Source organism: Kogia breviceps, chromosome 5 (assembly GCF_026419965.1).
Source record: "Kogia breviceps isolate mKogBre1 chromosome 5, mKogBre1 haplotype 1, whole genome shotgun sequence".
Lineage (NCBI taxonomy): Eukaryota > Metazoa > Chordata > Mammalia > Artiodactyla > Physeteridae > Kogia > Kogia breviceps.
This window is the reverse complement of record NC_081314.1, coordinates 143,997,154-144,015,375: the sequence shown is the minus strand read 5'-3', so window position 1 is coordinate 144,015,375 and position 18,222 is coordinate 143,997,154. Positions and strand designations below refer to the sequence as shown.

Here is an 18,222-nt window from a genome sequence, read left to right as displayed (position 1 = left end):
CTAGTGTGTTGTCTACATCCACGAGTCTGTTTCCGTTTTGTTATATTCATCTGTTTGCTTTATTTTTTAGATTCCACATATAAGTGATAACATGCAGTGTTTGTCTTTCTCTGTCTGACTTACTTCACTAAGCATAATACCTTCAGGTCCATCCGTAAGTTCTCTTGAAGGATGAGATTTCTCACCTGTATAATGGGGTTCATATAATCCTAGGTGTGTCGTGAGGATTCAGTGTCAAGGTAAAGGTGAAAATGCCTTTTGGAAACTAGAACATATATGCACAAATGTTCTCATTTTCGTCACCACATGAAAAAGGACGTTTGAAAAGAAGAAGCAAAGCAACGCTCTGATGACCACGCCGCCGGCAAATCGCGGTTGGACCAACTTTTACAAAGCCCGCAGGCAGCGTCCTGGTCCCACACCAGCCCCGCAGATGTGGCGCACAGAGCAGGAGGACGGCTCACGATGTGTGTGCATGTGGCTGCCCCGACAGAGAGACCTGGCCAAGCCTGCTTCCGGGTGACTGTGGCCTCCTTGTTCCCAGGATGTATTGGTTCAGTTGAGTCAGCAAATGTTTCTGGGCGCTGACTGTGTGTAGCCCTGTGAGGACAGGGCTCAGGCCTGATTTAGGTATCACTGTGTCTGCCGCCACCTGAGACACGCCTGCCCAGCACAGCATAGCTCCTCAATAAATATGTCATTGACAGGCCATCAGGAAGCAGCCTAGGGACAAGGGCACCAACCATTAGAAGTCAGAGGAGACAAGGAGTGGCCATGATACAAGCAAGTGACAGTGTATACGGGATCAAGGCAGGAGCCGAGTGCTATGGCACAAAGGTAGAACTTTGCACCATAGACTGTGAGTGATTCTGTTGGGTCACTGGGAAGAGGGAAGTGCCACTCAGAGGAACTGCCAGGAAAACTGGACGCCCCAGGACAGGTGGAACTTCAAACAAAGTGGAGAAACAGAGAAAAGGTGTTGCTGGCAGCAGTGTAAAACAGCACCAGCAAAGGCCCACAGATGCCGAAATGGACAGGGCAGGGTTTTTGATTGTGTCTGAAACAAACTACTAAAAGCTTAGTGGCTTCAAATCACACAAATTTATTATCCTGCACTTCTGGAGGTCAGAAGTCCAGTGGGCTCTGCTGGCTTCTTCGCTTTGAGTCTCTCAAGGCCAAAATCAAAGTGTCGCCAGGACTGAGCTCTGAGGGAGAATCTACTTTCAGCCTCACTCAGGCTGCTGGCAGAATTAAGTTAGAGGAGTGAAATCCTTGCTTCATTAACCAAGGTTAACATCAGCATACCAAGGGGAAAGACTGGAAAGTCATTCAATTTCTTTGATGTTTATTTTTTGCCTTCCTTTTGATCTAGTCTTCTTTTCCTGGTGTGGCAATTTTCTGACTTGAATCTTAAAGGAAAAATTGGGTGGAACTTTTACTGAGAACTAACGTATGCTGGGCACTGGCCTTCAAACATATATAAAGAAAACCTTCCCACTTTACAGCAGCAGTTAGCAAGTACTTATCAAAATAGATGTTGGGTTTCTCCTCAACTGGCTCCAACCAGCTGAAGGGACCTGGGATGTCAGACCCATTGGACTTAATTGAAGACACTTTCCTAAGCAGTGAGCAATGGGACTTCTTTTGACCAACAGTGTGCAGACCTACCGAGTCATTTCATCCTATCCAGAAGATTCTTCATTAGCATAACCACTATGAACTTCCCCTTTCTGGCATTTAAAACCCCCTGAATTTTTCCCTCAAGCAACTACTTGTGTTGGCCAGGGTTCTCTAGAGGAACAGAACCAGCAGGACGTGGACAGAAAGAGAAAGAGATTTTAAGGAATTGGTTCATGCAATTGTGAAAGCTGGAAGTCCAGAAGCTGCAGGGTGGGCTGGCAGTCCGTTAACTGATTAGATGAGGCCCTCTGCCACTGCAGAGGGCAATCTGCTGTACTCAAAGTCCGCTGATTTAAATGTCAATCACATCTAAAAATACCTTCACGGTTACAGTTGAGTTTTGAGAATTCTTTATATATGTGTCTGTATATGTATATAATTTAGTAGGTTTTTTTTTTTTTTTTTTTGGCCTCGCCATGCAGCGTGTGGGATCTTAGTTCTCTGATCAGGGATTGAACCCATGCCCCCCAGTGGAACCACAGAGTATTAACCACTGGACCACCAGAGAAGTCCTACCAGTATTTTTACTCTACATACACTAGTCCTTTGTCAGATATGTGGTTTGAAAATATTCTCTCCCTGTCTGTAGCTTGTCTTTTCATCCTCTTTCACAGAGCAAAAGTTTTCCATTTCAGTGAAGTCCAGTCTATCAGTTTTTCCTTTTAGGGATTCTGCTTTTGCCGAGTCCTAGTTCCCAAAGGTTTTCTCCTACATTTCCTTTCTAAAAGTTGTACAGTTTTACATTTTAGTACACGATCCATTTTGAGTTAATTTTTGTATAAAGTGTGAGACTTTTGAAGACTTAACTTTTCTGCTTATGCATACCCAATTATTCCAGAACCATTACCTGGAAAGTTTATCTTTCCTCCACTGAATTGCTCCACCTTTGTCAAAAACCAATTGGGGGCTTCCCTGGTGGCGCAGTGGTTGAGAATCCGCCTGCCGATGCAGGAGACACGGGTTCGTGCCCTGGTCCGGGAAGATCCCACATGCCGCGGAGCAACTAAGCCCGTGAGCCATGGCCGCTGGGCCTGCGCGTCCGGAGCCTGTGCTCCGCAACGGGAGAGGCCACAACAGTGAGAGGCCCGCATACCGAAAAAAAAAAAACCCAATTGGGCTTACTTGTGTGAGTCTATTTCTAGGTTTCTGTTCTGTTCCATTGATCTATGGGTCCACCCCTCTGCCAATACCACAGTGTCTTGATTACTGTAGCTATGTAATAAATCTTGAAATCAAGTAGACTGTCTCTTCCCACTTTATTCTTTTTCACAATTGTCTTAGCTATTCTAGGTCTTTTGCCTTCTCATGTAAATTTTAGAATAATCTATATTATTTTTTTCTTTATATGTACTTTTAGCTTTGTTTAGTTTCTTAAGGTGGAAGCTTAGATTATTGACTTGAGAGCTCTTTCTTCCTATTGAAAGCATTTAGTTCTGTTAATTCCAGAAGAGTTCCTCTATGCACAGCCTTAGCTGAATTCCACCAGTTTTGATAGGTCATATTTTCCTTTTCACTCAGCTCTACATATGTTCTAATTTCCCTTGTCACTTCAGTAATCCCTATGGATTGCTTATAATTGCCAAGTGTTTGGGGGTTTTCCAGATATCTTTCTCTTAGTGATTTCTAGTTTAATTCTATTATGATGAGAGAACATACTTTTAATGATTTCAATTCTTTTAAATGTGTTAATGTTTGTTCTGTCCCCCAGAATGTGGTCTGTCTTGGTCAATGTTCTGTGTGCATTTGAAAATAATGTACATTTGGGTGAAATGTTCTATAAATATCAATTATGTCAAACTGGTTCTTAGTGTTACTCGGGTCATCTATATCCTTGCTGATTCACTTGTTCTATCTATTACTAAGAAAGGAGTGTTGAAGTGCCCAAGTATAACTATGGATTTAACTACTTCCACTTTTTAATTCTTTTCAGATTTGCTCCATGTATTTTCAAGTTTGGGTGTATACACATATTAGGATTGTAATTCTTCTTGGTGATTTTGACCATTTATCAATGTATAATGCTCCTCTTTATCCCTGGTAAACTTCTTTGCTCTAAAGTCTACTCTGTGTGGTATTAGTGTAGATTATTGATTAGAATTTCTATTGATTAGAATTCTTATCACACATCTTTTTCATCTTTTTAACTTATGTCATTATAGTTAAAAATTGGTTTCTTAGACAAATACCATATGATATCACTTATGTGTAGAAACTAAAATATGACACAAATGAACTTTTCTACAAAACAGAAACAGACTCACAGACATAGAGAACAGACAGGTGGTTGCCAAGGGGGAGGGGAGGTGGGGAAGTGATGGACTGGGAGTTTGGAATTAGCAGATGCAAACTACTATGTGTAGAATTGATAAACAACAATTTCCTACTGTATAGCACAGGGTACTATATGCAATATCCTGTGATAAACCATAATGGAGAAGAATATGAAAGAGAATCTATGTATATGTATAACTGAATCACTTTGCTGTACAGCAGAAATTAACACAACACTGTAAATCAACTATACTTCAAATTTTTAAAAATTGGTTTGTAGAAGTCAGCATACAGTTAGGTTTTACTGACATTTTATTAGCCGATCTGATGTCTCTGGCTTTTAACTGACATTTTTAGATCATTTACATCTCATATAATAATATGGTTAGTTGCCATTTTATTAAATATTTTTATCCCTTTGCTTATTGTTCCAGTTTTCCCCCTTCCAGTCTTCCTTTAGATTATTTCAGTGGTTTTTAGTTTCCATTTTACTTTATCTATAGGCTTTTTGGCTATATTTTATATATATATAGTATTTTTTTAGTGGTTGCTCCAGGGATTATAATATGAAATGTGTGTGTGTGTACATACCTACATATATATATATATATATATATATATATATATATAAAATGTAAATTTCACAGTCTACATAGAGTTAATAGTTTACTGCTTCAAGTAAAATGTAGAAGATGATTTATAACCGTATAGTTTTATATGGCTTATATCATAAACTTTATAGTTGTCATACGGATTATATCTTCATATATAATCAGTCAGTGTTGTTATGTTTTATTTCAATGGCCATACATATTTTGAAACACCTAAGAAGTGAAGAAGAATCTACTATATTTACCCAGATAGTTACCACTTTTGTTACCCTTCCTTTGCTCCTGTTCTAAGTATCCTTCTGCTATCATTTTACCTTAGCCTGAAGAACTTCCTTTATCATTTCTTTTAGAGCAGTTCTGATGATGACAAACTCTCTTAGTTTCCAGTCATCTGAGAATGTCTTCAGTTTGCCATCAATTTTGAAGACTGTTTTTACAGGATGTTGAATTTTGAGTAGACATTTCTTTTTTCAGCACCTAATGATGTTATTCCACTGTCTTCTGGCCTCCATGGTTTCAGGTGACAAATCTGCAGTCATTTGAATAGTTGTTCCCCTATTTGTAAAGTGTGGTTGTTCTGTGACTACTTTAAAGTAGTACAGTGTGGACTAGAGAAAACATTACCCTCATGCAGACCTAACTTACAACATCCCACGTTCCCAAGGCCCCTCCAGATTGTGCATAGGGGTCCCATTTATCTATTCAGAGGTCTTGCCCAGGACCTTGGCCAACTGGCTAATACCCTAAGTGGCCAGCAGGGGCAGCAGTGTCAAACATCTCTGCCAGCACCTCCCAAGAGGTGGGTCACAATCCCCAGGCCCACCTGCCCAGTTGCACTTATGCTGTCATTGAAAAGAAAGGTCAGGAAGAAAGGGAGAGTGTATTTCTGGTCATCTTTCAAATTCAACTGCATTACAGAGAGCCCAGATGCTCCATCAGACAGGACATTGCCAGGCATAAACTAGGACTGAGCTGGCAAAACTAGAACGTCTGGACTGCATTTCCTCTCAGATCTCATCACGCTCTTCAGGTCTGAAGGCTGAAAGTTCTATTCAGATTCAAGTGCATTCATCAAATCGCCTCCCTCAGACACAGGCTTTCAGGCTGCCCAGTGGCCAAGCCTGGTTATCCTTCCAGATTTGGCATGAATCTCTGTCCTCAAAGACATCCCTACAGCTGTGTCCCTGCCAGGGCCAGAAGCCAGCCTGAGCTCTCCATTCTCCCACATTGTCTGGGAACCCCACCTGCCCAGCCCTGGACTGACTTAATCCATGCTGTGCTTGGCCAGAAACAGAGCAGATCAGATTGCATCCGAAGAAAAGAGTTAAGGAAAAGCAAATTTTACCACTCCCTTGAAAAAGTACAGGAAATATTGAGCAAGCAACAATTTTGATAAGGATCTGTTGAGTAGAGACAGGAGATTAAATAGAAATATGTACAAATAAAATGAGACAGCCCTATACAATGAATCTAAAGGCAAGGCCCTTCCGTATACAAGCTCATAACTTGGGCAAGCCTCTTACACATTGTCAGACCTCATGGCTGTCCAGATTCAGTAACAATGGGGCCTGGCACATGGTGACCCCAGCAAGTGCTACATGAAGGAGGGAGTGAGTAAGTGAGTGAGTGAGTGAGTGAGTGAATGTAGGATGGGCTGAGTCCAGAGCAGAAGGTATTAAAAAAAATAGGTAAAATTTTATTTAAATCTTTTATTGCTAACTAAAATTGTATGAAGGCTGGCCAAGACCCGTAGAGTTAAAACCAAAAGGAGTATATGTTTTTCTGGCTGGAAAGCAGTGAACTCTCCACACCCCTGAGAGCAGGATCAATGTGGATGTGGAAGACACCCCTTTCAGTGCAGTGCACTGAGGTCTTGGAGGGTCTTGCGTGGAAAGCCAAGTTCAGAGATTCCCACATATTTAGTTAGTGGACTGCTTGTTTTTTGGGGGTTTTTTTTCTTGACGTAAAAAAGACATCCTGCATTCCTGACGTCTGTTGCCTGGGAAGGTAAACACTGTTGAAAAAGCCTCATAAATTTTAAATGATTTTGCACCTTCTGTTTCACAAGTGTCTCTACACATAGTTGAATAACAGAGAACACGTAGGAGGGAAACTCTTTATCTGGGACATGCCTGATGCTAATGGCACACACATGGGTTTAAAGTCCCTTTACAAAGCTCTCTGCTCCTCAGGAGTTTGGAAACCCTAATCAGGGGAAAACATCCTGGCCTCTGAGTCAGAGTGACATGTTTAAAGTTATATCCGGCCTCATAAAAGCTGTGTGATTGTGAGCAAGTTAAGGAAACTCTCTGAGTGAGCCTTGGCTTCTGTATCTGGAAATTGGGAGTGATACACATTCCCTTGTAGGCGTCCTCTGATGATGAACTCAGTCAATGTAAGCCAAAGAGCTGGCATACAGCAGGCACTCAGCAAAGACCTGTGTCCTCCCTCTCAACAGGGGAGTCACATTTAAATCCACATCCAATAATAAAACCCCAAGAGAAGAGGATCAATATGATTTTGAATATTTTATATCAAGAATATATATATATATTTTATATATATTTGATAAATCAAGTTTTCTCTCTATACATTTGGAAATTATGCCTTCCCCTCTCTATTCTTTGGGTGGTTATCCTTAAAATTGGACTAGACGTACATGGCAGATGCCCAAAATTAATCCACTGTCTCATCCCACCGGGCAGCACAGACCTTACAGTGTGGAGTCTCCAGCCCTCTTCCTGCTGTATCTTCCTGCCTTGTCGTCCTGCATTCTCATTCCCTTTATTTAGAGCCCCAAACTAGTCATCATTATTTTATATAGTCCATGCTTTTTGTTTTTAATAGCTGTTCTCTTCAGTGATTCAGTGAAGGTCTACTGGTTTCCATCTGGTTTCCGTTTTATTTGTCTGAAAATGCCCTTGTTGTGCACTCATGCTTTAATGACCTCCCCCAGGTATAGAATTCAAAGCTGAAGGTATTTTCTCTCAGCTATTTGAAAATGTTCCTGTGTGATGTGAGAGTTATAGGCACAGGCTCTGCCTGGCTTCGCCAACTACTAGCTGTAGGAACTTGGCACGTGACTCAGAGACTCTGGGCCTAGCATCCTCATTGGCAACACCCGGATAATATAGGTCCCACCTTGTAGGATTGTTGTAAAGACATGATAAATGTAAAACCCTGAGAACATAACAATGCCTGCCATAAGGTTAGCTATTCTTTTTATCGTCACTTTACTGTCTTCTGACTTTTACTGCTGCTGTTGAGAAATCTGATGATGTCTAATTTTTGTTCTCTTTTTTTTTAGGTAACCTGACTTTGCTCCCTGCTTCCATGTAGGATCTTTGTTTTCGGTGTTTTACAATTTCATTCCCATGTATCTAGCTGTTGTTTTTTTTTAATTTATTGAGGTCTCACCGAACTTCCTGAATCAAAGAACTTGTTTTCTTCCTTGAGATTGGAAAATTCTCAGCCATTATTTCTTTGAATATTGCCTCTATCTCTTGCAAGCTCAACCTTGCATTTACAAGGATCTTTTTTTATGTCATCCAGTATTTCTAGGGTTTTCTTTAATAGCAGTAAGGTTTTCCGTGTATGTATTTCAGTGACAGAAATAAAAGTCCTAATCTGTGCATTTTTCAAGTTCTTTAAATTTAGCATTAAATTCAAATATAATACCAAAGAACTCTTTAGAGCCCCAAATTACTTATTTAAATGGAAAAATCTGAATACACTGCATACAATGACATTACTCTTATAACAGTGCTAAGCTGATCATTGAAAGCAAGGGAATATTTGAATTTAAATTTCCTCTGACTGATGCTCAAAAGATGTTCAAAAACCTTATTGTGCCAACATCTTTTTCCCAAAAACTTATCTGCCTGCAGAAACCTCTTACCAAGGCCAGTGAGTTAAAGAAGATACACCATGCGTTTCTTTTTTAGGGTCACCAACCTGCCCATTTCTATTCTCTTGTCTGTGGGCTAATTAAGCATCATGATTTCATTCCATTAAACATACCAACATTAAATTTATATTTTTTTCAGAATACTTAATAGCATTTTTATATACTTGACAGCTTTTTTTTCTTTTTGCCTAAATTCACACTCAAAATCAAATTTCCCTATTTCTTTTCTTTCAACTTAACTCTGCTGAGAAAAAGAGAATATATCCATTTCTAAGTTAAATGTTTCGGTGCATAATTACATGCCTTCGTTTTTTCCATCTCCTGCATTCTTTAAGTCTGGACTTCGTTGAAATCATTAAATCATAAAATGTGAGCTCCAAAAGGGCAGGGACTTGTTCTTATTCAGCCCTATATCCTCAGCCCTGTAGGATGCACTCAACAAATATCTGTTGAATGAATGAAAGAAACTTTAAGCTTTTTTTTTTTTTTTTTTTTGCAGTACGCGGGCCTCTCCCGTTGCGGAGCACAGGCTCCAGACGCGCAGGCGCAGCGGCCATGGCTCACGGGCCCAGCCGCTCCGCGGCACATGGGATCCTCCCGGACCGGGGCACGAACCCGTGTCCTCTGCATCGGCAGGCGGACTCTCAACCACTGCGCCACCAGGGAAGGCCTAAGCTTTTTCAAATGAACTTCCCTCCCAAAGCTGGAATCCCTTTTAGTGGCATCAGAGTAATCCAGACTCTGCCTAAATATCTCCGGTGGCAAAGAGCTCTCAACAGCATACAGAAATGTATTCCACTCACCCCTAGACGTGTCCCCCACTAGACCCAGTTGTTTGGTTGGTTTGGGTTTTTTTGTTTGAGTCACTCTACTTCCTACATCTAGTCTATCTGGGTCCCAGTTGATTCTTCTGCAGTAATGCTTCGTAGGATTATACTTGATTCTGCATGATAACCTATCATAAAAAAACCTCTCCCTTATCTTGTAATAGATTCTTAGAGTTGGACAGGATCTGAGGTTGGGTCAGTTTTTGGAATTTCCCCAATGGCTTTGGATGCAATTGGTTCATAGGCCAGCCCTAATTGGGTCACTATTCTGGCAACAAATTCTCCTCCAAATTTCTCCTCTCTTCAGTGAAACAGTCCTCATCCTTTTAACTGGGTCTATAAAGTGATGTTCTCCAGTTGCCTTCTTCTGTATTTAGTCTAATCTGGTCATTCCTTCCAAAAATATGTCACACATATAAATGGATTCAATACTCTATGTATGATCTGCCCACCACAGGCCATAATGAGACCAGATGGACACCATTTTTCTATCAGTGTGGACTGAGCTTTTCCATGGCCCCAAGTTTTGTCCCATTTTTAACTCATTGTCAGTTAATTCACAGTCCACCTTTTTCTCGTAGGCATAGCACCTGTAGTTGGAGGGGGTGGGGGAGACAATAAACTCAATGCAGAAATTTATGTTCACCCTTTTAAAATCTTATATTGGCTTTTGGCAAATGTCCCAGGAATTGGAGAAATATTTTAATCTTGAGTATCCAGTAGGAATTTCCATTCAGCTTTTTGTGATTTGCAAATATAATTCACATGCTTTCTGTTTCTTCATTTATTCACTCAACAAACACTGATAACCCACCATGTGCAAGTCATTAGCTAAACCCTCATGTGGGACATGAATTTCTACAAGACACAATGACTGTTTGCAGGGGCCCTGAACTCTAACAAGCACATCTACGTCTTCATTTGTATGACTGACAACAAAAGCCACCTCGGGGCAGAGACTTGTGGCCCAAGATTACAACTCTTTACCTCCAGACTGTGTCCTCCATCAACGCTATTTGAAGACAGTCCTTCATCAGGTCAGAATCCACCTCCTGGACCTTAGCCCATATTTCCTTATTTCTCCACCGTATCAAAGAACATTTCTATGAGAAACTTCATCAAGTATTTTAAGGAGATGAAAACATGCATACAGTATTCCTAAATTCACTAATTAAAAGCAAGAAGAAAATGAGGCTAATGGTGATGGATTTGTTCATCAGGAACCTCAGCTGGCACCCAGTGTTTGTTATCGCCTCTTGTACACATTCAGACGCCATCTGTTTCATGCGTCATTCCCAAGGCTGCCAGGGACTGACTTGAAGTTCGCCAGTTCAGAGTCTCCATTTTCCCATTTTTCTGAAGGGACTCACATGAGTCCAGTGTCTGGAGCCCCTTCCCAGGACTGTGACTCCTCAAAGGTGCCTGGTGGGAGCTTTGAGAAATGCTCTGGGATGTGACTGGTCTGAAGCTGAAGCATCTACTTGCCATTTAAACACTCGACCAATTTTCCGACTATGTTTTCACTTCTCCTGTGTCTACCTCCCTTTATATGTTGTTCTATGCTTTCTAACCAGAAGGCCCCCTTTGGAAGACCATAGATTGAGTGAGTCTGTTGGCCTTCCTCCATCTAGGGACAAGAGCATCTTCCTCATAGAAAGGTCTTACACTTCTCGGTCACCTGACCCTCTTCTTACAGGTCCCTGCCAAAGAGTTTTATTCTATTTATATAGAGCACCTCCCCCTCCATCCTTTGTACATTATTTCATAAAGTTGAGCTCAAAGACCTTCTTATGCAGCCTTCTGTCTTCTCTAGATGTCTTTCCCTTTAGTATTATTTGTGAGTTCTAAATCATCATTTTATTTTTTTTTCAAAGCTTCTATTCCTTATAGATGACTATCCCTTTTAAGAGTCTGTAGTCAGATCACTGCATCTTAACATCTTTTTAAAATAAATAGAAAAATCCAGAAAGTAGGGAAAGTTGTGTACAAGCAAGAGATTAAGTCGAGAGGATGCCAAGAAAATAATTCGAGAAGTTTGTAGCTGATGAAAAAAGATCACATTCAAAATTTCAAATACAAGAATGTCAAAAGTAGGAAGGCACTTTAGTTATTATCGGAACATAAAGGGGATATTTGGGAATGAAAGCCAAGAGGCACATGATTTTTCCCATACTTGCACTAAAAACATCAAAAGTACACGTGCTTGCTGTGGAAGAACCCAGACATTCCAGAGCTGCACCGAGTTCTACAAATGCCATGATCACTACCCGGTTACAAACCACAGTAAACAATCCTGTATGTCTCTTCCTAAGATGTAGGATTTCTTCGAGACAGCCTATATTGAACCTGAAGATTCAAATGAGGTTTCGTGGCACAGAGATCAGAAGCATCAGACTTAGTAATGTTTAGCAAGCAGGATTTTCTAAACCCAAGCTGACAAAATCATTTCTAAATAAGTCATTCAGTCTTCAGGGCACCTACCCAAGGTGAAATTCTAAAGCAGCCGCTCATAATGTTGCTGTAGAACTCACCCTCCCTGGAGGACAGAGGGTGGCAGCTTAGCCCCCAGCCAAATACACTTACTGAAGAGTTTGCATATTTTCCTATTTAAAAGGATGCCCCATTCCTCATACATAAATAAAACGAGACTATACAAACATATGTATCTGCATCGGTATCTGTATACATATGTACATATACATCCCTCTTTCTTGCCATCATACTTCTCTTGAACATGAAGTTTCCCAAATAGCTCTGAATCTGTCAGTCACCCCGTTTTAATGTTCTCAGGCTACCATAACAAAGTACCCCAGATGGAGTGGCTTAACCAACAGAAATGCGTCGTCTCACATTTCTGGAGACTAGCGGTCTGAAATCAAGGTGTTGGCAGGGTTGGTTCCCTCTGAGGGCTGTGAGGAGAAGGTCCGTTCCAGGCCTCTCTCCTTTGGCTTGTTCATGGCTCTTTTCCCATCTGCACTATCCCCATCTGCAAGCCTGTCTCCAAATTTCCCCTTTTTATAAGGACGCCAGTCATATTAGATTCGGGGCCACCGTAATGACCTCATTTTAACTTGGCAAGAACCCGTCTCCAAAAACAGCCACTCTGTGAGGCAGTAAAGGGTCAGGACGTCACCATACGGTTGGGAGGGTTACACAATTCAGCCCGTAAAGCACTCCCACCTCCAGCCTTTGCCCTGAAAGTCACTTTAATCTAAAAGATGCAGCTCTTCAGCAACACACAACAAAATCAGCTGAGAAGAACCAAGGCTCCAAAGACTATGCCCAGTTCTTGTAGAAATCCATGTTCCAGCTGGCTGAGTATCTATGAAAAACCAGCCTTTGCCAGGAGAGTAAGAAACACAGGAGACATAAGAAAGGAAAAAAAAGTAGGAAAGGAAAGGAAAGTACAGCAGAGAAAAGTCCCCCAAGCAGGTTGAGAGTGTTGCAGGGGGAGCTGCTGAGTAGCTGTTTGTTTAGCCCATCCATGCACCCCCCCATCGGGGAAACCAAGTCAGCCGTGCCTGTGGCTGGAAGCCCCAGGCCCCGACAGCAGACCACAAGGACTCCACGCGCCCGCCATCCAGACCTGTACAGGCACTCGGGGTCGTTAGCTGCCATGTTTCACACCTACAAGGTCACAGTCGTAGCCTACCGACTGGATTGTTGTGTCGATCATTCATTGCCACTGAGCTCCCTTCCACACTGTAGATGTGGGTGAGGGCGTCGCAGGATACGGGAGTGAACCTCCATGCAACCCAAGCGCTGGTCCACTACATATGCCAACATGTGTTTATTGAGCTCCTGCTCTGGACCAGGCACTGTGCTGAATACTGTATTTCAGTGTGACTGGGAGTCTAAGTGGAGATCGAGAGTTGATGGGGTGTGAGACTCTGGTTCCTTCCACCCCACCCAAGCATCCATTTTCATAAGCTGATTGGGGGTGGGGAATGTCATTGGAGTTAAAGACGGAGGGGAGAGGTGGTGTTTGGGGCCTGGGGAAGAGGCTTGGAGGGAACCAGGGGAACTTTGTGGGGAATGTGGGCAGCCCAGCCCCTCCCCTTCTTCCCCTTCAGAAAGTAGGGTTGTAAGTCAAAGGCAAAGAGAATGTTTTGATTAGGACTTTGTGACTTTGGGGCTCAGGGACAAGTTTCTCCCCTTTCCCGTGTGGACCCTGTAGCCACGTCAGTGGGGGCCTGAGGAGGTCAGCAGAGCAGACTGCTCTTCCCTTAGGAGCTTCTAAAATTGCCAACTTTCCCATACTTTGGTCAACAATTTATTTTGCAGATATTTACTGAACCAGTTTTTCTTTCATATCCTCAAAATATTTTGTTTCCATGAACAAAGACCTGAGACTTGTAAATAATTGCAAATGTTTTGATTTAACTAATTGTGAATTACTGAATCACATACATTCTTAAATTACTTAGGTAGCCATTACAAGAGAAGCATCTCCATGCTGAGTCTAGTCACTGGGGGAGTTTTTCAATGATGCCCTTTGAGAGATTATAACCACACCTGTTTAAGAAGGAACGCAGGACTTCCCTGGTGGCACAGTGGTTAAGAATCCACCTGCCAATGCTGGGGACATGGGTTCGATCCCTGGTCCGGGAAGATCCGAGATGCCACAGAGCAGCTAAACCCGTGTGCCACAACTACTGAAACCTGTGCACCTAGAGCCCGTGCTCTACAGCAAGAGAAGCCAGCGCAATGAGAAGCCCGCGCACTGTCTGCAACTAGAGAAAGCCCGCGCTCAGCAGCAAAGACCCAACACAGCCAAAAACAAATTAAAGGAAGAAAGAAAGAAATTTTTTTAAAAAAAAGAAGGGACCGCTACATTATAAAAGAAAGCATATTAAACTCTTGGCTTGGTTTTAATATTCACAATAATGTTTTAGAATTTGCCTCTCCACATTTTAAAATTCCATTTCTCTCCCACTTAAATAGCCATGATTGACTCTGGGCTTGCAACCTGCAAGGGTATTTCAGGCTTAAGCAACACCACATTGTCTTCTGTGAGTTATTCTGATAAGGCTGCTAAGTCATTAATTTTGCTTTTTCTCTCCAAGAAAAAGGCAATTTCCTAAAGTATAATTTCTCAAGCAGCATTTTCTGGTTCTCTTTCCTCCACCAGTGTATAAAGGCTTCTGTTATGATTTGCATTAACTTGCCAAGTGAATTAAATCAGTGTGCAAAATGCAAACGTTACCATGCAAATGTAGAACCCTGTCTGAGTGTGAGGGAAACCCACCCACCCTCATGCCACAGAGCCGGGGAGCTGCCCAAACACAGGAGAAGTTTGGCTGAGGGCATAAAACAGTCGTTTTATAACCCACTTATTGGGTTCCAGAACAGTTCATAAGTCAATTTCCTGTAGCCGCAAGTCCAGGCTTTCTTTGTTAGCAGACTGACGCTCTGTGCCATCTGCAGATGGGCCAGCCACTCGCCCAAGGTCTGGTTTCTATGTGCTTCCAGCTATTCCCTGGAGAGTTCTTCTGATCTTTCACCCAAAAGTACAATAAACATGGCCATCAACTGGTTTTAAAGTCTGTACATATTTTTTCAGGATGCATTTATAAACAATAAATATAAACCATACTTCAAAAAATTCTAAATTTAGCCAAAATCATCATTCTTTCCTTTCTCACCAATATTTAAATTTCTTCTCCCCATCTTCTTCTCTCTCACCCTACGCCACGACCGTCCATCCTCTCCTCCTGGTCTGTAACATTTCCAAGATAGAAATGGAGAGCAAAGAAGCAGTGCTGAGAGGAGAGGCACGTTACCCTCTTTAGCTCCTCTCCCTACAAGATGTGCACCTATGGTACCCAGCTTCTGAGGGACTTTGGAGGAACTCAATTGCTTGAAAGGAAATTACAGCAAGGTACTGAGGGAGGATATTTCCCCACTCATCTTTGTCTTTTGTCAAATTCCAAGTGCCCTCTTCATCCCTGAATCCCTGACTAGAGCTGTGAGATGCTCTCCATAAGGAGAAGGCATTTATTCTTTCTGTGCCTTCCTTAGTTCTTTGTTTTTCCTTCCAGTTTTATGGACATATCATTGACATACAGCACTGTATAAGTTTCAGGTGTGCAGCATAATGATTTGACTTACATACCTCATGACATGATGACCACAGTAAACTCAGGGAACATCCATCCTCTCATATGGATACAAAATTAAAGAAAGAGAAAAAAAAATTTTTTCCTTATGAGAGAACTCTTAGGATTTCCTCTCTTAACACCTTTCATATATAACGTACAGCAGTGTTACTTATTTTTATCACGTTGTACATTACATTCCTAGTAGTTAATTATAACTCGAAGTTTGTACACCTTGACCACTCTCCCCCAACCCCCTCCCCCCACCTCTGATAACCACAAATCTCACCTCTTTTTCTGTGAGTTTGTTTGTTTGTTTCTTTTTGAAGTATAACTGACCTACAGCACCATGTCAGTTCCTGTTACACAACATAGTGATTTGATATTTCTATACATTGAAAAATGATCACCAAGATGACCTACATGGGAAGGAAATCCAAAAAAGAGGGGGTATATGTATACGTAGAGCTGATTCACTTTGCTGTACAGTAGAAACTAATGCAACATTGTAAAGCAACTCTACTCCAATAAAAACTTTTTTAAAAAGGAAAATTAACAAAAATGATCACCACGATAACCCTAGTTATGATATATCACCACACAAAGATATTATATAGTTATTGGCTATACTCCCCACACTGTACATTTCATACTTGTGATTCATTTATTTTGTAACCGGAAGCTTGTACCCCTTAATCTCCCTCACCTATTTCTCTCCTCCCCCAACCCCCCTCTCCTCTGGCAACCACTTGTTTGTTCTTCATATCTATGACTCTCTTTTGTTATGTTTGTTCACTTGTTTTGTTTTCTAGATTCCACATATAAGTGAAATCATACAATATTTGTCCTTCTCTGTCTGACTTATTGCACGTAGAGTAATATGCTCTAAATCCATCCATGTTGTTGCAAATGGCAGGGTTTCATTTTTTATGGCATATATATTTTTATGTATCACATATGTCACATCTTCTTTATCCATTCACTTATTGATAGGCGCTTAGATTGCTTCCATATCTTGTCTGTTGTAAATAGTGCTGCAATGAACATAGTGGTGCATATATCTTTTTGAATTAGTGTTTTCATTTTTTTCAGATAAATACCAAGAGCGGAATTGCTGGATCATATGTTAGTTTTAATTTTTTGAAGACTCTCCCTACTGTTTTCCGTAGTGGCTCCACCAATTTGCATTCCCACCAAAGTGCACAAGAGTTCCCTTTTCTCCACATCCTCACCAACAATTGTTATTGGTTGTCTTTTTTTTTTTTTTTTCAGTATGCGGGCCTCTCACCGTTGTGGCCTCTCCCGTTGCGGAACACAGGCTCCGGATGCGCAGGCTCAGCGGCCATGGCTCACGGGCCGAGCCGCTCCGCGGCATGTGGGATCTTCCCGGACCGGGGCACGAACCTGTGTCCCCTGCATCGGCAGGCGGACTCTCAACCACTGCGCCACTACAGAAGCCCTATTGGTTGTCTTTTTGATAATAGCCATTCTGACAGATGTATGGTGATATCTCATTGTGGTTTTGATTTGCATTTCCCTGATGATGAGTGACATTGAGCGTTATTTTCATGTGCCTGATACCAAAATCTGCACATTATTTAGTTTCAAGGAGCAAAATTGTATATTCTGCTGTTGTAAAACTTGGGAGTGCTTAGGAAACTGAGTACTTAGCAGACCACAGTTTCAAGCAATGAAGGTCCATACAACAAGAGGAATGAACTATCTACAACAACATGCAAAACTGTAGATGAAATCTCACACACATAATGTTGAGAAAAGCCAGACAGCAAAGAAGACCTACAGTAAGTTTGTAATGACACAAAATTCTAAAAAAGAAAGGCAATATTAACTTCCAGTGTTAGAGGTCAGGAGAGCGGTCACCCTGGCGGCATGAGAGTGGATCGAAAGGGGCCTGAGGGGCACACCTGGGGTTCTGGTTATGCTCTGAGTCTTAATCTGAGCTCATACACAGGTGTACTCTGTCTATGAAAATTCATTGACTTGAGCACTTAGGATAACTGCTCTTCTCTGAATGTACATTATATGCCAATAATTTTTTTCAAGTGTGTGCCTTTTTTGGTCCATTTCCTACTTTGGCCCTCACTAACACTTTTTTTCCTCAACTTTGAATTTCAACACAGATTTTCAGAGACAGAATCCAAGTCCCATTCTTCCGTGAATGTAGTTCAGTATTTGTTCTACCTCATTGTCTGAATACTAAGCTGCACAGATGGAGAGGTGAGCCGTAGGAAACCAGCCTTTAAAACAAAACACACAAAAATTTTTTTTAAACAAAGCATATTCAACAGCAGCTGGATACCACAGGGGAAAAATGTTAATTTGCAGATTTAACCGAAATAAGTCACTAAACAAAGGAACAAGGGGAAAATACCAATAAAAATATTTGGGGGGAAATCAGAATTGAGAGTTGATACAATATACAACCTCAGAGATCAAGTTTTCAACAAAAAAATTATAAGATGTAAATAAAACAGTGACCCATACTCCAGAAAAAAAAATTCAATTAACACTGTCGCTGAGTGTCCCCAAATGTTGGGTTTAGCTGACAAAGACTCCAAAGTAGCTATTATAAATATATTCAAGGAACTAAAGAAAACCACGTGTAAAAAATTTAAAGGAAATTATGAGAACAATGAATCAACAAATGGAGATTTTTGATAAGGAGATAGAAAAGTATAAATTAAAAAATTCTGAGGGTGAAAAATCCAATAACTGAAATGAAACTTTCACCAGGAGGACTCAGCAACAGATTTGAGAGAGCAGAAGAAAGTTTCTATGGACTTGAAGGTAGATCAATAGAAATTTCC

General features: G+C 41.3%; 1 long non-coding RNA gene across 1 annotated transcript in view; it reads left to right on the top strand.

The window, feature by feature from the left end:
- Positions 1 to 18,021, top strand: part of LOC136794284 (uncharacterized) — a 37,103-nt gene extending 19,082 nt beyond the window's left edge. The window contains exons 3-4 of the long non-coding RNA XR_010840863.1: positions 15,036 to 15,177; positions 16,487 to 18,021. This is a non-coding gene — a long non-coding RNA (uncharacterized lncRNA). The remainder of the gene's footprint in view (positions 1 to 15,035; positions 15,178 to 16,486) is intronic.
- Positions 18,022 to 18,222: the final 201 nt, after the last annotated feature.